Source organism: Ascaphus truei, chromosome 4 (genome assembly GCF_040206685.1).
Source record: "Ascaphus truei isolate aAscTru1 chromosome 4, aAscTru1.hap1, whole genome shotgun sequence".
In the NCBI taxonomy this organism is placed as follows: Eukaryota; Metazoa; Chordata; class Amphibia; order Anura; family Ascaphidae; genus Ascaphus; species Ascaphus truei.
Window position 1 is genome coordinate 381733867 of NC_134486.1, and position 22862 is coordinate 381756728.

The window sequence follows — 22862 nt, forward strand, 5'->3', positions numbered from 1 at the left end:
GAGAAATAAAGGCCACCGTAGGAGAGGGAAGCTTCCAGAGCAGAGTCAGACTGAGTGAGCCAGGTCTCAGTTATAGCAAAGAGAAATAAAAGAAAACACAGTACAAGTGCGCAACTATAATGGATAAACAGAGTGAATTGAAATAAAGTGCATTAACCACTTAATACCCAAGTGAGTATAAGTAACTAGTTACCAATAAGGAGTGTCTGCTGCTGTGATAGGGTGGTCCAAGACCCTGAATCTAGGCAAAACAAAACACAAAACAGCGCACAACGCTCATGGTGAAGTAAGAATGAACAATTTATATTAAAAAGTAATTCAAGGTTCTGCGTACATCAGATAAAGGTAAAACAGGCATGTAACTGTAACTATGACAGTTGTTACCACTCAGGTGTCAGGACACAGGAGAAGGCTGCAGCGGATCACCCAATGTCAGGAACCTGTAGCCATATCAGGCTGTGCTTTCATCTGGTGGGCTCTTTAGAAGCGGAGGGTTCACTTTAGGTTTTCACGTAATCCAGGTAGATAAGTCCCAAGCTCCGTTTAGGAGTAGCTGGTAGAGGGACAGTCTCACCGATCAGGGTCAGCTCTGCCTCTCACGCCAGCTTCACTTAACCAGCAAAGTGATAGAATACTAAGGGTACTAGTAGATCAATAAAAGTATAATTCCAACTAGTTTCGTAGCAACTATAAAAGTGAAGTGAAGTGGCCTTTAATGCCTGTTTTACCTTTATCTGATGTATGCAGAACCTTGAATTACTTTTTAATATAAATTGTTCATTCTTACTTCACCATAGCAAAGAGAAGCAGGGAGTAAGAGAGAAAGAAGTCATGCACAGAGAGGAACTTGTTAGAGAGGGAGCGAGCATTCCAAAAGGCACAGGAGAATGGGAGAGAGGAGGGAGGGTGGCAGGGGATTGGTTTGAGGTTGGAGGGGTTAACACCAGAAGGAGTAGAAGTTGCATGTGGGAGGCACAGACGAGAGCAAGTAGAAATAAAGCAGGGACCAGGGTTGGGAGAGATATCCCCAGAAGCAAGGAGGAGAAGCATGGAAAGAAAGAGAATGTGTGAGGATGATTTGTAGGGGTGTATAGCTGTGTGGTGACAGAGGGCACATGTAAGAAAAGAGTTCATGTGAACTGAGAAGTGGGGAAGAAAGGAGAGATGGAGATATATGAGTAGAGTTAGAGACATAAGGAGACTGGTGGAAGGAAGTGCATAATTTGAAATAAGTGAGGTTACAGCAAATTTAATCCCAATTCTACGTTTTTTCAGGTGATTAAAAATGGATCTAAAATTGCAGCATCCTCTTTCCAAATGAAAATAATATCATCTAAAAATCATCTCCAAATTATTAAATTGTTATATTTTCTAAAAAGGAATTGTTCCATATAAAAAAGGTGTTCCCAGAGCCCCAAAAAAACAAATTGGCATAACTAGAGGCAAATGTTGTCCCCATGGCTGTTCCACATCACTGCAGGTAAAAATGATCCCCAAAGTAAAAATAGTTATGCGTAAGAATGAATCTAATACGGTCAATGATAAAATCCCTCTGATGTTTCAGGAGAGATGCAAGTATCGTAAAGTACAGTAATGCTCCAAGAAACGGAAATACAATCCATTAGTAATTGTTTCTTGTCAACTTAATTTTGAAGAAATTGTAAAAAAAACACAGATAAGAAAGGGCACAATCCTGCACATGAGGAGTGAGAAGACAGCAACAATCATGTACCATACATTCTTCTAGAAAAAGTGACAAAGGCAATAAAATCCATGAATGCTTCCAGAGAAGATGGAATTACAACTAAAATCTTGAAAGAAGCTGTGTGAGAAGTAGACAAAAACAAAGCACTTTACATGCTGCTTGAAAAAAATAGTTAAAGAGATAACAAAAGTGTGTAGCCCGACCCCGTTTTACCTCCTATGGCAGTGTGGGGGAACAGGGGAGACTGCGGCTGTGCAGGGAGCTGTCGGAGCTCCGGAGTGGTCCGGCACTGCAGGTGGTGGCCATCTTAGCTGCGGGTGCATGCGCAGAAGTAATCACGCATGCGCAGTAGGCTCACAAGTTGTGGTGGCCATCTTGCTACATCTCGCACATGAGCAGGTGGCATTGCAAGAGGCGGCCATTGCACCCACAGCTCCGCAGGTGAACTACAGCTCCCATGAGCCTCTGGGAGGAGGGTCACATGTTGCCCGGCAGCCAATACTTTTGGTGCGCTCAAGAGACCACGCCAGTCAGAACAGGGACCTCAGCGGAGCAGGTAGTGTCCAGGGAGCATTGCTCTCCTGGACTAGATAGATAGAAATAGAGGGGGAACCTTTCTGATCACCTTTGATCAAAACTGTTAATACTATCTCCCCCCTTGGGCCCCAGATAGGCCCTAACACAACAGATAGTGCGTGCTACAGGGAAATCCCATAGCTAGGAACCTTTCCCCAGCAGCTGCTTTTAGTCAGTGATAGCACCAGTGAGATGCCACGTGGTGATGGTGGTATGTGGTCTGGAACCACCTTCATTATATGAGACTCTTTATGGTGATACCATCCAGCGGGAGTTCACCCCACACTGACAACGACAACATTGGATCAGACAGATCCTTTTTGTAAATCTGCAGTACCCGGGAGCTAGAGCCCCCAACAGGGACCTCAACAAGTGCACCAAGATTCCACAGGATAGCGCTATCTCCTACACTTTTGGGTGGGCCCTGACATTGGGGGAAAAGGACATCAGTGTATTGGTGCCAAGCACCAAGTACTTTGGTGACATTCATTGGTGGTACTAGGTGGGGGTGTGGTACAGGGTACTGTTTGTTTTGTGTTCAGTAAAGGTTGTTATTATATACCCGAGTGTGTGTATTACTGGTAGTGTTCCTGTGAGGGGCTTTTCCCACCGCGTTGGGATCCCTCGCAGGTGGAAGCGCTGCACCGAGATGAACGAGATATCACCCCAGGCTCCTAGTGGCGAAGGCTCAGGCCTCCTGGTAGCCAACAGATGATAGCAGTACTGGTAGTTCCTCCCCAGACACGGGGGGAAAGGGGGCTACAAGTGTTATTTAACATGTTACTTTGTGAACTTACTTGTGTTAAATCCGGTAATAACATCTGCTACATCTATACATTGGTATATAGACACTTCCTTTGCATATAGACCCCACAGGCATATTGTAATTCCCACAAGTATAGTCAGCCTTAATTGACTTTGGTTGTATCATGTGTTACTGTATATGAAAACCCCATATTTGTAAGAATAAAACTGTGCTTGGCAGGCAGTATACAACTCACCCCCATCCCGGCATGGAAGAATCACACAAAATTTTGATCTAACCTGTTATAAAAAGGGTCAATTAAAATAGTCACCTTTATATGATAGTTTGAAGAGACCCATCCCAGGATTCCTCTATTGACTACTTTTACAAAATATAAGTTGTTTCTGTGAGTATTACAGTTTTATTACTGTGATTACATTAGAAAGGAGTAGTGCATCTAAATCTTTTTAATGCTACTGTACATCACCCATTTTTAATGTAAAAACATTAACTAGTGAAAACAGTAACTAAGCAAAAAGAAAATTAACTGAATTAAATGTTAGATGAAAAAGTAGACAACATTTAGATTGTTGTATGGAGTGTTATATGGCTCATCTAGACAACATTTGGATAGCCATATTACATAAAAAAGGGAAAGAACTTGCACTTAGCCTGAAATATATTTCTTAAATAGAGGTGCAAAGTTCAACAACAACAAAAACATATTGGATCACCACATAAAAAAATTAATTTAAACAAGATAATGATAGACTCATATTCCTTTTGGTCTCACCAAGTTTATTCTTTAATTTAGCAAAAATTAGCAGCAATACAAAAATATATTAAACACACAAGAGAAGGTAAATGAGTAGACACACAATGTTAGATGGGCAAATTAGAGCAATGTTTCAAGGCTTCCTGGCCCCTCCTCCCTCCTCTATGGTGAAAAGGAAGAATATGGTGAGACCAAAAAGAACAGGTGAATCTATCATTATCTTGTTTAAAAAAAAATGGAGTGCTGATCCAATATGGTATTTGATAGCCATATTACATACTGCATTGTGAAATGTAAAAACATTATTCCTTACTAATAAGGAGTGGCTCAGTGAGTGACGACACTGACTAGCACTGAAAGCTTGAAACAGGGGAGCCTGGTTTAATTCCCGGTGTCAGCTCCTTGTGACCTTAGGCAAGTCACTTTATCTCCCTCCAAGGCACCAAAAAAAACCCATTTTGTAAGCTCCATGGGGCAGGGACTTGTGCCTGCAAAATGTCTCTGTAAAGTCCAACGTAAAACTAGTAGCGCTATACAAGAGCATGCTATTATTAGTAGTATTATTATTACTAATTGGTTGTTCTCATGAGCAAATATGAACATGGGACCAATAGTAGTTTAAAAATAATATTGTGATATGCTGTGTAATTTGCCTGGGTACCCCACAACACTGACACAGAAATCACAGTTTAAAAATGTTATTTTAAAATGTGAAAATTACATTGATCTCATAGATTACAACAATCCTTGGCAGTGAAAAGGAGTTTCCTATGAAGATATTATTGTGGCGAAAGACAAAATACCCATATCTGCACTTAATTTGATGTGTACTTTAAGAAATTATATACTTTAGTTCGGAATGGGACATTTGGCTGTGATCAAACTGCCCGTGGACCTCCAATGCCACCACAACTCACCACTGGGAAACTCGCCACTTAACATTGCTAGGACCCTGACCCCATCTTTAAATGTCCAATATTGCGCAGCCACCACTTCTCATGTAAATGTCCTGGGTGGCCGCCACTAATGTGAATGTCCTGGGTAGTCACCACCGGTCCCCCCGCAGCCACCGCCGTTCCCCATCGCAGCCACCGCCGTTCCCCCCCGCAGCCATCGCTGGCCCCCCCACAGCCACTGGTCCCGATCATCCCCAAGGTATGTCTACTTTTTTATATATGTACTGGGGGGAAGTGGGGTCTTTTTATATGTATTGAGGGGGGAGTGGGGGACTTTTATATATATTGGGGGGAGTTGGGTCTTTTTATATGTATTGGGGGCCGTGGGGGATTTTTTCTATGTATTGGGGGGCTTGGGGGAATTTTCACCAAGTCTTTGAAGACCTTTTCCTTTTCCAATAGAGTAATACAGTATATTACCTGCTTTTGTTATACCACTTACTGTATAATACCACTGTTACTTAAAAGATTACCTATTTACATGCTGTATTGTCCATCATTTATACTCTCAATTGATACCAGTATGGCCAAAACCAATGCCTGTTTAGCTTCCGTCAGTAGTAACAAGAGGAGTAATCTCATACATAGTGTAAAGCCAAACCTGATAATAAAATGAAAAATCAAACCTTTTTATTTACAAAATACCACGATGATCAAAAGATACAAGAATGAACATACAGATTTATAGCTAGAGATAAAACAATGGTATAAACTATGCTATATTTGCTAGTATAGTGGAGTTAAAATCTCAGTGTTTTCGAATGCTCGCGTACATTTCAATACTACTATTATTTTATCCTGTTCTGAAATGTAATTGGATATTTGATTCCTACTGCTATTAAATTTTTATAAATCGTTGTATGATTTATTATGTATGTTACACTCTCTACTGTCCACTTTTCAAAAGCAATTTATATTAACAACATAACACTTTCACAACACCAAAAACTGAATCAACATGGGCTTCGGATTTCTGATCCATTAACATGTTCTGGTTTGTGTTCCTAAAATACTATTTTTATACAGTATGTATTTTCTTCACTTTTCATGCCAATAATTTGTTTGCACAACTCTTTACAATGTCCTGACTAACCTAACACCCTAATAAAAACTGTATGACCTCAACAAGTAAGCAGCTTGTTATTAAAGTTATCATCTTTTCGGCTGACTCTAACTTTGAAAATCAAGCACATTAGCAGATGAGACATGGACGTTTTGTAATTGATCGTACATGTGATTTGTTCCATAAAGTTCATTATGTAGTTAGTACTGTACCTCTTGTACTGTTTATTTTTAAACAACAGGAGTTTATTCGAGAAATATGAGAGTCAGAGTCATTGATTCAAAGTACAAACTGGTTTGGTAACTTGCAGCTATCTCAATTAAAAGTTCAGTTTGTTATTTTATTTAAAACATCTTCCATTGAAAATTAACCAAGATCAACATTTTATAAGAGCTGTCCGTGACTGTATATCATTGTGTTAACTATATTTTAATTACATTTAAGGAAAATGAATGACAGTGTTTGTCTTTTAATTACATGTGCCAGTACAAAGTGTAATCAATCTATTAATTATTTAATAAATTCATCCTTCCTGTGGATACTCTCATTAATGTATTTAATGCAGGCTCTTATTCTTTAATTCACCTAATCTACATCTGTTACTAATTAAAACAATGCACGTTCATATTACTTCAGTCTTTACAGGTTCTCATTCTTTATGAAGATTTTGAGCTAGTACCCGAGACCTTTACAGTATTTATTAAATATATTAACATTGAATATATGTTTAATATGTTTAGACAAATGGGAGTGTGGTGATGTACTGTATATTGTGTTGTCGGGCTGTAAGATAGGAGTTCTTGCTGAAAGCTAAGGGCTAGGAGTTCATTCACTAATGAAAGAACATTTTTAGAATTATTTGGCAAAAATCAAATTTTAAGTGAGCTTTGCTAAATTCTAAATTAATGGAATAACTTGTTACAATGGAAATCATTAGGTACCCAGTGAGATTTTTGCTTTGGCACTGGGCACATTTAAGTATTTATCCACATGTTTGCAAGCGATAGTTTCAAAACAGTGAGACTAACCACTAAAACCCTTTACATTAAACCCCTAAGCACAATAAACTGACCTTCTTGTAGTAGCAGCCAGCAGCAGAGGTTGCAGTGGCAGAGTAGCTTTGGAGGAGGGAATATCTGAGGCCAAACACTGGTGGGGAGGTGGTTAGGGTGGCATGACATGACCAAATGTCACATTCCGCTTGATAATGCTTATGTAGCCCTTTTTCTGAACCCTCCCAAAGGAGCTACTGGTCACTGTACAACACCTGCGGCTCCAGGAGATCTGAGCCTCAGCTAGCTGGGAGCCTGGGGTAACACTCATACACTTACTTAGTGCAGCACCTCCACTTACCCAGGATCCCTGTGATGTGAGATTCCCCTGGGCAAGAAATACATACACACACATGTAATGCAACCAACTTTACTGTATTAACGATAATGCAGAGTAACCTTATCACTCTTTAATGCAACAGGTAACCTTAGTGGCCCAGCCACTCTCATCAGGAGTAACATGTCCGTCCCCTCACCGCGTGCCCCACACACCGTGTCCATATATTAATGTGATGGTACTATATGGTATAGGCTCAGTCTTGTAGCCACTTGCACAGTGTTCCTACAAAGGTTTAGCCTAAGGCAGGATCAGCGCCTGATGACCGGTGTTGGTGCACTTGATGTAATAATACCTTCCGGTCACGGTTGGTGACCGGCAACAACTTCACAAAGGGTCAGACGCCTCCAACACGTAGCCTCCAGATATCACGGTATCCAGCCGTCTGGTCCCAGATGACTGCAACCGCCGCAACTCTGTGCTTTGTCCCTAACTGGTACTCAGTAAGGGGTAATGCTCGCTCTCACTATAGGCCATCCCTGCAGCGCAGCAACCTATGGTGACTTCAGGGAATACTCCTAGGGCCTGCGGGGTAGAACTGTCCTAGGCAGGTGGGTCACTGACCCCCTGCACCCACACTACCTATCCCGTGCCCACCCGGGCCCCCTCTGGCTAACTCAGCCTAACGCCTGCAGCAAACACACTGCAAACACACACAGTCAACCTGCAGCAACCCACTGCACACGCACAGTCAGCCTGCAGCAAACACACTGCACACACTGCACACACTGTACCTACTTGTCAGCGCTCACAGCACTACCAGCCGTGACACTGACAAGCCTGCACCCTCACACACCTAAGGACAGCGTCCCTAACTTAGGGGCTGTCCCTCAGTACTACCCACTACCCTAACAGGGATTGGGGCCTGCCTGGGACTTGGGGATCCTTACCTGGTGCAGGAGCCACTTTCTCCCTGCACCCTTCCTTCCCCTTCCTGCTCCCAGCTCCAACTGCCGTTGCTCTAAGCCCGCGAAATGTATCAATCTCCTGGGCTGAGAATCCTTGGCCCTCATTGGCCACTATGAGACACCTGGTGTCTCCCTCGCTATGCTCCATGGGAGTTGTAGTCCCATGGAGCTTGCTATCACATTGGGGCCACGTGCGCACTTGCCCTGCACATGCGCGATCTGTCTGGGGCCTTCCCTGTGCCTGCTTGCCACTGCGCATGCGCGAACTATCGCGCAATGGTGGCGCCCTGTTCCCCGAGCCGCCAGGACCTTGGCAACGCGATCGCGGCCCTAACAACGGGCCACTCACGTCCCCGGCAACCGGCCGCATCTGGGAACAGCGCACGGCTCCCTGCACTAGCCCCCACCCTCGCGTTGTGCCTGCGGGTCCGTCGCTGGCTCCGGTGGCACCCGCGATCGCTCGGCACGCTACAGAGAGGGACAAGGAGGGCAAAATAAGACCGGGGCTACACTTAATTTTCATATAATTTGCATGACATTATACCTAACATCTGTTATAGAAAACATAACTTGCCTTTATGTTATTGTTCTTTGAAAATACACTTAGGGGTCGATTCTATAAGCCTTCCATAAAAAAATCGCTGGGCCGTTTACGCCACCAATTTTTTGAGTGTTGCTATCACAGTATTCAGAAAGCCTCAATTTCCTGTGATAGCAAAATTTCCAAAACGGGCGCGTAGTCGGCGACGTAATACAGAGAGAGCAGCACAGAGAGAGCTGCCTCTCCCTGTGCATATCTCGCCAGCAATCACAACATTTTAATATACATTTGAATACTAGTGTAGATGAGCAGGGGGTCTCCAGAGCAGAACCACGTTGATTTCAGGTCCGGGGACACCCTTCTTCCCAAGATACAGGCATCGCTATGGGGTGCCAGTATCTCCTATGCATTTAAAGTTATGCATAATGCATAATGTCTGGTGTCATGTGATCATGGGAATAAAATACATAGGAGATATCGGCGCCCCATAATGGGGCTTATAACTCGGGAGCAGGGGGTCCCCGACTTGAAATCAACGCTGTTCTGCTCTGGAGAACCCCTGCTCATCTAAACTAGTATTAAAATGTATATTAAAACAGCTTCATTACGTTATCGGCTAGCCTATAAGTTAAACCTCAATAGCCTGTTTCTTGGGGCAGAGGGGGTGGATGAAGGGTGTAGTAGTCCCAGGGTGGGTGGTTAGACCTGCCTGAAAGGTTGCGGGAGGAGTTATTCCCTTGACTACCATAGCGGTGGGAACCGCTATGGTAATGAGGGGTTAACCAGTCCCGCTACCCCCCAGTAGCGGCATATCATGCCCATATTATATGGGTATGATATACCACTGTGCCAATCAATGGGTAGAGGGTGAGTATAGTGTGGCCGGGTGGGTGGTTAGGCCTCCGGGGTGTGTAGCGGGGGGATGGGGGTTAACCCCTTAATTACTATAGTGGTTATTAACCGCTAAGTTGATTAAGGGGTTATGGACCATTAGATTGTATTTTTTCATTAACTCTTGCTGGCAATGGAGGACATGGACCTGGAGTACGCTGACTAGGACAGGGAAAACATACACCAACCAAAAGGTAACAACATAACACAACAGAAATAGTCAATATCTCTTGTATTATGTTGTTACCTTTTGGTTGCTTTCCCTTCCGATTTTTTGGGGGGGAAATGGTATATATATATATATATATATATATATATATATATATATAGGTTCAAAATATTTTATAATTATAATCATATATGAAGTCTGCAGTTGAGGCATTATTTAATTGTTACTATCTTTGATGAGCCAGTGGTTGTCCTGATATTATATTTCCTATTGTTCATTACAACTTTATCAAGACATATATTCTGTCTAAAGTAAAAAAAAACTTGTAACATTGTCAATAATTTATAACTACTATATGATGCATACTATAGATGTTGACTCATTACAGATTTATTTTGTGTGCTGTTGCATGTTGTCTGATATTAAGATATTATTTTGTTCAGGATTTAGTTTCAGCAATTGTCTTTTATGTTTTTATGGTTCATGCTGGTCAAGGGATTATTTATGTCTCATTTAATATTGACTTTTATTTGTCTTTATATAAAGACATTGTTTCACTTATCCCTTATTCAGGTTAGTTTCATGTTTGTATGTAATCCACGGCATCCCTGCAATAATTTGCATATCTCCCACCCTATGAGTGAGAATATAGGAGGTAATAGATATCTCAGCTGTGGGGTGTTTATAAGTGCTTATTGGCTACATTGCACGGGCCACTCCTGCCCTGACGAAGCGTATCTTCTTACGCGAAACGGCTTGTCGGTTTTAATGACGTCACTCTTCTGACGTCGGTAGCAGTGACCAGCAATGCAAGGAGCTCTGGTGTATCGTGTAAACCAGCACCAACTCGGCTGATCGGGTAGTATCTGAAATTGATCTCTACTTACCCTTTTTTCTTGCCTTATGCCATAGCCTGACATGATGTGTATATACACAGTTTGAAATTACTTTTGTATGCAGTCTGATGCATGGGAGACAACTTTATTCAGGGGATTATGGGTATATATGTATATATATGTTGAAATACCAATCCTCTGTTTTACTTTAGTGTTCAGATACACTTACCCATTGATACATGTTACACCATTTTGCATATGCTACATGTTTTCAAGCGATTCAGATGAACCAGGGATACATTCCTTTACACTTTAAGTGTTATTTTGTGTTTAGTATCCCCTCTTGCTGGTAGAATTTTCTACCATATACCTTGTCAGGACTTTGGCTCACTATACCTCATTGCCCACTACCAGGTATTCGCTGCAGGGATATGCCTTATAAGCTTTAGCAGTGGCCTCCCCTATATGTGAACTATACCTGATGAGTGAGAGAGAACATTCTCTATTCTGGTCACCATCTACCGTATTTTTAAACACACCCTTATTCATACCCCACACTCCCTGATATTTAAGTAATTCTTTTTTGTTTTGCGTCGTATTGCACTTTAGCTATTAGCCTGGGCTATATTGTTCACTCCCACTAAGTGTTTTATTCTCATAGAGTGCAATTTTGGGTTTCTTGTCCAATTGAGGGTCTCTACCCCACTTGGATTTTTGTGTCCTGGTTAAGGGATTATTTATGTCTCATTTAATATTGACTTTTATTTGTCTTTCTATAAAGACATTGTTTCACTTATCCCTTATTCAGGTTAGTTTCATGTTTGTATGTAATCCACGGCATCCCTGCAATAATTTGCATATCTCCCACCCTATGAGTGAGAATATAGGAGGTAACAGATATCTCAGCTGTGGGGTGTTTATAAGTGCTTATTGGCTACTTTGCATGGGCTTGATGGGTATTTTTGTCATTATGTTGTACTCTTTGATAAAGTGCGGTTTGCCGCATGCAACACGTAAGAGCGGATTTTTTGCTGTTATGTGCCTGTAGACGGACGTTCATAGAGGTACACAATTGGAGTCGTTATAATGGGAAATTATAATAGGCTTTATTGTGCCTTTTCCTTTTCATCAGGAAATTATCCAAACACAGGGGGGAACAAAGCTTCCATTCACTTGGGAGTATTTCTAGTGAAATCCTTGCAATTAGTTCACATCTCCATTAGTTAAGCAATTCTCCCAACCCCAAACACATAGCATGCAATAAGCAGATATAAGCAGTCTTTTAAGAATGAAAGTCTTATCTGTTCCTTGTGGTTTGGAGGGAAAATCTTCACTGTCCCTGCTTCAGCTCCCTTGTCTCCAGGGTTGGTCAGCATACAGGTTTAGAAGTTTTCCCTGTGTCTTGAAAGCAGCTCTGCTATCTTTTGGCAGAGCTCAAGACAAGTGTGTCTCCAAGTTCAGCTCAGGTGTCAGCTAAAGAGTTCTCACTTCCTGTTTCAAAAGACAGGCTTTCTAAGCCATCTAATCAGGCAGGTGGTGTTTTGTTAATTGACTACCAGCAGTTAACCACCACACTGCTGGATTAGAGGCACATTACCTGAACAGGGATAAGTCCCCTGTTACAGTGCCAATAAAAGATTTTTGTATGGATAGAGAGCAGTCCGGTCTACACTTTTTCCCGAAGGCAGCTGCACCGCCTCACAACTCAATTTTCCTGTTGTTTCTCAATTGGTAGGAGCATGCCGACAGCATCCAAATTCTACGGTATACAAAGTGAGTAATTTTGCTTATATATACGCACCAGTATATTGAACACAGAATACGGAATACAAAAAGGCATTATTGCAATCTCATATAAGGTGTACCTTAATTATAAGGCTATTGAGCATGCAAATTTGCCAGTGTTCATATATTTACTACGTGGGACAATATCAACGGATTTACTATACTGTCTGGGAACTTATACATACTGTACAGTTGTGTGAAAAAGAAAGTACACCCTCTTTGAATTCTATGGTTTTACATATCAGGTCATAATAACAATTATCTGTTCCTTTACAGATTTTACAGACTTAAAATTAGGTAAATACAACCTCAGATGAACAACAACACGACATATTACACCGTGTCATAATTTATTTAACACAAATAAAGCCAAAATGGAGAAGCCATGTGTGAGAAACAAAATACACCTTATGATTCAATAGCTTGAAGAACCACCTTTAGCAGCAATAACTTGAAGTAATTGTTTTCTGTATGACTTTATCATTCTCTCACATAGCGTTTTGTGGCTTGAAAATAATATGTCCACTATACTACATTATATATACTATTGCTTTTGTATAAAAATAAAACTTTTGCTTTTTCTCCTGTCTGCTTAATCCCTCTCAGTGTATTTCCCTGCTGTGAGCAAAGCTACTGTAGGATTTCATGTTCGATTTCCAACAGAAATTTTGAAGAAGGCACCTACTGTATGGTATAATACTAAACAAGCCATATTAACAGGAAGAACATTGAGTCAGCAGATGCACCTTTAGTCAACAGTGCAGTTATTTAATCAGCATGTATACACAACCTAGCTGCCCACTCTTTGGTAAAATATCAGTTTACAGATACTATGCACTATACCATCCAGCTAGAATTAACAGGAGATCCAAATAACAAGGAAAAATTTATCAAAGGTTTTCTGATGGAGCTTTCTTTGGCCACTTCATGTTGTGTCCAAGAACAAAATAAAAACAGTTACTGCAATACAAAAAAAAATTGCAATGCCACTAACACCAATACAGTAAATTATCTGCTGCACTATTAGGGGTTAATTATCAAAATTGCAAAACTAGGCCAAAGAAAATGAGTCAGCTTTATAGGGACAAAGTTCACATTGAAACCAATGGACATTTCTTGTTTGTTAAATGGAGCAGTATTTGCGCACCAGTTTTGCAGCTGGGAGATTTTGATTAATGATCCACATTGATCTATTTATAGAGCATGTTCTTTAACTTAACAGTAAGCAAAAAAAGAATTGAGCATCCACACATCTCACACAGATATGGGGCCTCATGCAGAGAGCAGCGAATTTTAAAAATGGCGAATTTCATAAAAAGGAGCTTTTTTGGAGAGTTTTAATCTCCATATGCAGAAAAGTGCGAATTCTGCTATGTTTAACATGGATGCGTCTGGCGAGTTTAAATTGGCGAGATGCGCGCTTCAGAAATGTGTTAAAACAAATTCGCGCCTTTTTTTTCCCTTTGCAATGGCCGCGAGCGCCAGTTTTTTTTGGCGAGGCAAAACGGAGACAATCGCGCCATTTTATTGGCGCGAACAGCCGCTAGATGCCGTTCGCGCCTCTCTGCATACGGATATATTTTAAACTGGCGAGATTGCGGTTCTCGCCAGCCGCGAGGCGAGTTTTACAAATAGAAATGAAAAATTGGCGCGATTTTCGGAAATCTCCATTTTCTGCTGTTTTCTGCGCGATTATCTCCAAAAAATGGCGAATTTCGAAAATTCGCTGCTCTCTGCATAGGCCCCATGATCTCAAATATCATAGTGTATTTAAACTGCACATTTTTTAGAATTAGAATATAATTCATGTAAAATACATAAATGTGACACTTTATGTGTGCACCCTAGGTTTCAGGGATGTCCTTGGAACGTTACCGTACTGCTTTAAATAACTTTTACTGCTGCGGCCACTTTTATTCCAAAACATCACCGCTTTTTTCCTGGCTTTTTTCTCGAATGCGACGCACTGAAGTGACAAGATGGATACTTCTGTGAATGACGGAAAGCTGAGTAACGTGATGTCCTTGTTTTCTTGAAATGTGACTACACACCCTCTCCAACAGTCCTACTATATGACAACCTAAAAAAAATGCCAGCAGCACGCTGGCCAGCACATAGATTTTAACCATCTTTCTGTTGGGTTTAAGGGCTGAACATTTACAGTATTTGGCGAAAGGGATCATTTTGTGCTTGAACACACATATATATATATATATATATATATATATATATATATATATATATATATAATATATAGCAACTGTAAATATTACTGTATGTTCATTTGCATGTCTTAGACAAGTCTGAAACCCTGTCTTTCCCCATTATCGCCCAGCATACAGCGCTTCCACTGCAGCAAGGGATTCTGGGAAATGACATGCAAATGAGATCCCAGCCTCTGTCTAAAAGCTGTGTTTAAAACAGCATGCATTGGCTTGAGGATTTGCTTGTGTAATACGAGCTTGAGACAAAAGGTGGCACTGAGTGCTCATTTGCATGTCATTTCCCAGAATCCCTTGCTGCAGTGGAAGCGCTGTATGCTGGGCGATAATGGGGAAAGACAGGGTTGCAGACCTGTCTAAGACATGCAAATGAACATACAGTAATATTTACAGTTGCTTATTGCTTTACTGTGGAGGGTTTTTGTCACTTTTTTTACCCACCATAACCTTGGTCACGGACCGGGGTCAGCAACAAGGAATCCAAACATGTAACGGAAAGGGCGAAAGCAAAGACTGACTGGAGCTGCAGAAACACAGAACTTTGCTTGGCGACTCCCTATGGTAACTGCAGCCTTAAAAAGCAGGCTGCCAGTACCCAAAATGGCTACATAGAGCAGAATGGGCAGGAGAGACAGAAAACCTGGACCATAGTGAAAACCATGCACGGATCAAGCAGAATCCTTACAGTACCCCCCTCTTGAGGAGAGACCTTGGGCGATCTAAGACGGTTTGGCAGAAAATTTCTGATGAAACGCCCGGAACAGGTTGGAGGCATTGACTTCCCTGGACCTGTTCCATGAATTTTCTTCGGGTCCATAACCCTTCCAATGGACCAAGTATTGTAGCCCACCATGGGGTCTTTGGGGATCCAGTATCTGGCATACTTCAAATTGCACCTGGCGGTTTAATGAATTCGGGCCAGAGTTTGGAGGAAGGCAGTTTCAGCCGTGAATTTTGTGTAGCCAGCCAGACCTGATCTCCTACTTGAAACAGAGGGGATGGACGTCGACTTTAATTTCCCTGGGTCTTTTGCTGGAGTGCGGCTTTGGCCGCATTGGCCTGGATCTTCTTCCAGAGTAATTGGAGTTCTTGGATTTTATTATTCACTGCAGGAACTCTAGAGAGAGGACTGGAAGAAGGAAGGGCAGCAGGGTGGTAACCATAGGCATAGAAGAACTGAGATTCCAGTGTGGAATCGTGTTTCAGGGAATTGCTGGAAAACTCGGCCCACGGGAGCAGATCAGCCAGTCGTCCTGTAGTTCAGATGCAAAACATTGCAGGACTTGCTCCAGTGACTGGCCAGACCCTTCTGTTAGTCCATTGGACTGGGGATGGTTGGAAGAAGAAAAATGAAGGAAGAGCCTATTCTTTGACAGAAGACCTTCCAGAATCTTGTGACGAATTGGAATCAGCGGTCTGAGACCATAACCATTGGGACTCCATGAAGGCAAAATATCTCCTTAATAAAGATTTCAGAAAATTTAGCAGCTATAGGTAGCTTCCTGAGGGGAAAAAAATGGGCTTGACGTGAAAAGCGATCAACTACGACCACGGATAAGTGGGTCCACGGTCGTGTGGGAACAGGAAAAGTTTATGCCTTTATTTCTGGTTCTGTAAGGGGGTAACGAGGAGAGGGGGGTAACAAGGAGATGGGGGGTTAACGAGGAGGGGTGTAATGAGAAGAGGAGAGGGTAACAGAAGGGGATAAGTGCGGTCTCATGGGGGGGTGGCCGCTTGGAGCATGTAGATGGTACAAATGTGATATCGGTGTGGCGGTAAATCGGTAAATCTTCTGCCTGTTTTTTGTCGAATGCATTGGCAAACTCCTGGAAAAAAACTGGAGGGCATGACGAAGAAGTCTCAGTGAGTGGTCGAACCCCGGAAATAGTGCAAGACCTCAAAAGACAAGATTCATGCAATGTTGTCCCCAGGCTGTCATTTGACTGGTCTCCCAATCGATCTTGGGGTTATGGTGCCGCAACCAGGGAAGGCCAAGGAACACTGGAGTAGAGGGAGAGCAAATAACATATATGTAATGCGTAACTCACCACAAACGAAGCGCGACCCTGCTGGTAGGGAATTGATTAATGCCAACCCACAGCCACGCGGATGCGCCTAGGATGTAGATTAGTCATGCAAGCCAAATCAGGATTATAGATGTGAGAATAGTTGTAGGTATTTGCCTGGTCAGGAGTGGAGCGTTGCGGATTGTCAGGGTGCGTTGCCAAGTTAAGGATTGGAGAGTAGCAGATCATCGGGGTACGTAGCCAGGTTCAGGATAGGAGAGTAGCAGATCATTGAAGTACTTAGCCAAGGTCAGGACTGGAGACTGGAGAATGGTCGTTCATAGCCGGATCAGGAGACGAGTGGTGCGGAGTTCAAGTAGAGAAGCAGGGTCAGACAACAAGAGGTTAACAGGCACGGCAAGGCAAGGTCACAGAACAGGAATGCAGCAAGGCACGGTGTCACACTAGACTATGCTCAGCAATGAGAGTCTGAAGCAGGAAGGTATAAATAGGAAGGACCTCCAATAGCAAGCCAGGGCGGAACCAAGAAGTAGAATCCAATAGGCTTCTGATGCACACAGGTGTGCCCTATAATGCAGCCTGATCAGGAATGGAGGTGGGACCGATCCCACGCTGACCCGCGCGCTTCACGGAGGTCAGGGGACGGAGACTAGAACGCACGTCACTTCCACGCCGGTCCTGTCCATAATCAGCGTGGGGGTGGAGCTTGGAACGCGCGTCAGCGGGCAGGCTGGACTAACGCACCCGTTGTGCGCCGGAACGGGGGGCGAAGTCAGAACCCATGGGCGGAGAGTTAGACCGTGCAAGATCCGCACGCACGTAACTGGGCCATGAGATAACGTGTCCTGGGTGTCCGTCGCGAGAGGGTCATTGAGGTCAGGAGACGGTCTGCGGCCATCAGGATGGCGAATCCTAACAATATAATGAAAGTGTCTCCTTGTGGAGTGCCCCCAGTGACACCAACAAAGGCTTAGTTTCGAGGTTGATGGTCCCAGGTATCAGAGGTCATCCATCAATGGCCACTACCGCTACCGGGGTCTCCCTAGTATGGAGGGGAATGTAGTGGAGTTCTGCAAATACGTGATTAGGAAAATTCCCTGCGGCTCCTGAGACAAAAAAAGCTTGAGTGAAGATGGAGGCTAGTCCCCAGTAGAGCAAAATCGTCAGGAGGAGCCGTGCAGGTTGGGGGGGATAAGGAATAGAAGAAATGCCCAGAAAATATTCCTCTATATCTATCTTCAGTGGGCACTGGGGTTTCCCTGAGTTAGGACAATTACGGGCAAGATGACCTTTGAACCCACAATACAGGCACAGCCCCCTTTCACGTCTCCTAGTTCTCTACTGCTCCGGTAATTTGGTATCACCTAATTGCATCAGTTCCTCATCTAGGAGAGGTGCTGGAAGAGGAGTATTGAAGTGGGGAAAAGGCCGAATTATTGGAGTTTTTGAAGGACGGTCTCGCTCGGTCTGCCATTCTCTCATCCGGAGATCTATTCTGATACAGAGCAATCAATTCCTTCAGATTTTTAGAGGTGTCCCGGCAGGTCAATTCGGCTTTAAAATGCTCAGAGAGCACTTGCCAAAATGCTGCCAGCAGAGCTTCATTGTTCCAGCCTATCTCCGCAGCACGGAATTCAATGGCATACTGGCCCACAATGTGGGTTCCTTTCCAGATTTGTAGGAGCGTAACAGAAGAAGAGGACCCACGACCATGAGCGTCAAAATCACTTTTGAATGCTTGGAGAAAGTCAGCTGCGTTTTCAATCAATGGGGATACCTTTTCCCAGAGAGGGGAGGCCCAGGCCAAATCCTTGTCTGTTAGTAGGGAAATGAAGTATGCTACCCCGGAACGATGGGTGCAGAACATGGAGGCTGGAGTTCGAACTGGATCGAACACATTCAAAAATCCAATGCACGTCTCAATTAGACTGTAAGCTCCTCGGAGCAGGGACTCCTCTTCCTTAATGTTACTTTAATGTCTGAAGCACTTATTCCCATGATCTGTTATTTATATTATCTGTTATTTATTTGATTACCACGTGTATTACTACTGTGAAGCGCTGCGTACATTAATGGCGCTATATAAATAAAGACATACAATACAATACGTCATAGGGTTCCCTCAATAACAAAGAGGCATCGGGTTCCGTGGTTCCCTTGGCGTAGGGAATGACAGAGCTGGCACCGGAGATGCTGCCAGCAATAGCGGTGTAGGGTAGAACCCACCTGGAATGTATCCAGCTAGGTGATAATGTCCTGAAATCGGCTAGAAATGAGAGACAGCTGTTGGTTTTGCTGAACGAGACGTGTCTCATGATCTTCATGTAAGTCCCTTTGGAGAGATACAGCTCGCGCTACCTCAGCGGGGTCCATGTTTGGCTGAGCAAAATGTGACAGTGCTCGTCTCAAATCAGGAGGCGGAAACGCAGGGCTTAGTGAGGGAAATAAATATACCGACCAGAACCATGGGACAGTAAGAGTATTCGTAGTCGGTATGGAAGCAGGGGTCATGGCTGGCAGAAATGGTGCAGAGTGCAGGGGACAGGTCAGGGTAAGTGGCAGTGGTGCAAAGTCCAGGAAACAGGCTAAGGGTCAGGGCAGGTGGAAGGCAGCACGGTCTGGGTCATGGTCCGGGATCAGCAACAAGGAATCCAAACAGTTAACGGAAAGGGTGATAGCAAAGACCAACAGGAGCTGCAGAAACACAGAACTTTTCTCGGTGAATCCCTATGGTAACTGCAGCCTTATAAAGCAGGCTGCAGTACCCAAAATTGCCACAGAGAGCAGAAAGGGCAGGAGAGACAGAAAACCTGGACCATAGTGAAAACCTGGCATGGATCAAGCAGAATCCTTACAAGAAGAATGTGAAAGAAGATTAAAGAAAGAAGATTTGTGTTACCTGTTCCTGATCTTCAGGTGGATGGAGATGGACTGCCGGTGATGACGTTGCTGGTTGAGAGCTTCCAGATACGCCGGGATTCGGAGGATGAAGACTTCTCAAGGTAAGATAAATATTGAATGTATGTAATTGTCTTTTCTCAGGTTTTTTCATTGTATTTATTTATTTTTATGTTTTTGCTTGCCCATTGACTGATACTGTATTAATCTGTGCCCTTTAGTAATTTTGCCCAATACTGTACTGTATGTGTTGTGGCAGGGGGTGGGGGGATGGGGTAGAGGAGGTGGGTAGTGTGTTTATTTTTGTTTCTTGGGGGTAGAGGGATTGGGTGAAGGGTTAGTAGCCCCAAGAATGGATATTTAGGCCTTCCGGATGGTAGCAGGATTGGTTAACTCCTTCATTACCATAGAGGTTCCCACCGCTATGGTAGTGAAGGGGTTAACTCCACCCACAACCTTCTGGGCAGGCCTAACCACCCACCCTGGGACTACTACCCCCTTCATCCACCCCCTCTGCCCCAAGAAACAGGCTATTAAGGTTTAACCCCTTCATTGCCTTAGAGGCAAGCCGCTAACGTAATGAAGCTGTTTTAATATAAATTGGATTACTAGTGTTTACAAGGGGGTTTCTGCAGCAGAACAAGGTTGATTTGAGATCCAGGGACCCCCTGCTTCCCAAGATCCAGGCCCCATTATGGGGTGCCGGTAACTCCTATGCATTTTATTCCCACGGTCAAGTGACGCGGGACATTTAAATGCATAGGAGATACCAGCACCCCGTAACAGGGACTGTATCTCAGGAAGCAGGGGGTGCCCGGACCTGAAATCAATGCAGTTCTGCTCTGGAGACCCCTGATCATCTACACTAGTATTAAAATGTATATTCACATCTTGCGATCGCTGGCGAGATATGTGCATGAAGAGGCGGCTCTCTTTGTGCAGCACTCTCTGCCATCCAAAACAAATTGCCGGGTGATCCCTTTTGAGAGAGGCTAACATCACGTCGCCGGCTTCACGCCCGTTATGGCATTTTACAATCACAGGTAATCAAGGCTTTCTGAATACCGTGATAGCAACGCTCAAAAAACATTTTTTTTATGAAGGCTTATAGAATAGGCCACTTTGTCTGTTTGATTTGACAATTGTATTGACTGACTGCAACCTCAGTCATTGTATGAAAAGCAATTGCAGCAAATAGGAGTAGAGCACAGACAGGACTGTGCTCAGGTTCTCTTTGAGCTGACCATGAGAAAGGGTGAGAGAGACAGAGGGTGAGAGAGACAGTATGAGGACTATCCGTCGGTCCCGTCCCCGTGACGCACCCTGTGATGGGACGGGTGTCGCATGCCGCACTACCAGGCTGAGGTACACCGCGCAGGGTTGCCACCTTCGACTGACGGCCAACCCGGAGATTTTTTTTTTTTTAAATGACACTGTTGCAGAGACAACGGCACGCCACGTAACGTCACGCGGCGTCAAGTTGCCATGACAACGTGGCACCACATCACGTCATGACATGTGGCATCTCATTGCCATGGCAACGGGAATCATATAATGCTGTTACGTCACGTGACGTTCCCGATGGCATGGCAAAGCAGCGCCATTTTACGCCGCGCAGCCTTATTGACAGTAGTTGTAGGGGGAGATGCCGAAGACATTGCTGTTGCAGGTACGGTTGCTGCGTTAATGGTATATGGAATTGTATATTAGCTTATGTCATTTCTATTATTTATAACCAACGCTGATGACAATCTCACAAAACTTCAAGTTTGTGGAAAGCATCTTGAATCACTAGTGGCGGTAGCAGCAGCAGCAGCAGCAGCAGCAGCAGCAATACATTGCCACAAGTTGCATACACACACATATACATTGTGTGTGTGTGTATACACACACACGTGTGTATACACACACACACACACACACACACATACACACACACACATACACATATATATATACACACACACACACATATATATATATACTGTGACAGAAACCAGGGGTTGGTAATAAACTCCATATACAGGGCTCCCAGGATACTGAACAGTTTCTGTCCTGTCTAAGCTGAACAGGGCAGCCTCGTGGTACAGGCACTCCATTCCACAGTTTGTCTGCTGCCTGTTTTCTGTCACCTGTCATGCTGATTAGAGTTCAGGTATATAAGACCTGTTTCCTGTTTCCTCTGGGCCCCGCCCAAGAGCCTGGAAGGCTGCTGAACTGCAGAGGGGTGAGAAAGCCTCTTTCCCAAATCGCTTCATTCATTCTGTTAGTTTGTCTAAAGACTGCAAAGGTACTTATTTTGTTGGTGGAAGTGGACAAGCCACTTCCAACTCTGAGTCAGGGACATCTAAGTTTAAGTTATCGCTCAGACGAGCAGCTTTTTGTTTGGCTTTGTTTTCTGTTTAAACTGTGGCAGTCTCAGTGCCTGGGACTGAATAAACCAGGCATAGCCTGTTTAAAGGAACAGTACGTGACGTCTCATCATTTAACCTACCCTAAAAGACCGTGTTCTAACAGTCCCGGACAGACGGCGGAGCCCCGGAGTAAGCCGTTTGTCACATATGGTGGAGAATGCGGGCAGAGCACTAGGGGGTCTGCGGGTTGAAGAACTTTGAAAGAAAAAAAAAAAGTTTTTTTCATCCTCTGCAAACAAGATGGAAGACGTGGTGGGTGCGCTGGTACGCAATGTCGCTGCCCAGAAAGACGCGAATGAAGCCCAGCAACAGGCGAGTGAAACCCAGCGACAGCTGTTAATAGCCCAGCAAGAGACTAATGCAAACCAGCAAGAGACAAACCGCCTGCTGAGAGAGGAGCAAAAGCGGTTCGCTCAGGGCTTACAGCAGGAACTCGAGATCCTGAGGGGGACTATCAGTAACCTTCCACTGGCAGAGGCAGCCCCAGTTCCGAAAATGACCAGGGCAAGCCACTACCTTCAGAAGATGGGACCCTCGGATGATGTGGAAGCCTATCTTCTCACGTTTGAACGCACGGCACAGAGAGAGGGATGGCCAGAAGCTGAGTGGGCTGGTCTAATCGCACCCTTCCTAAGCGGCGAACCCCAGAAGGCTTACTTTGATCTAGAGCCAGCCGAAGCTAACGTCTATGCAAAATTGAAGTTCGAGATCCTCGCCCGCCTCGGCGTAACCACGGCTGTTCGTGCCCAAAGGTTTCACGCATGGTCCTTCACGATGGATAAAGCCACCCGAAGCCAGATGTATGACCTCATCCACCTCGCCCGGAAGTGGCTACAACCCGAGATCAACTCAGCAAGCCACATCGTGGAACGGTTGGTCATGGACCAGTTCTTGAGGAAACTTCCCTCTGCCTTACGCCGTTGGGTCAGTCGGAGTGACCCCCACAATGCGGATGAGCTTGT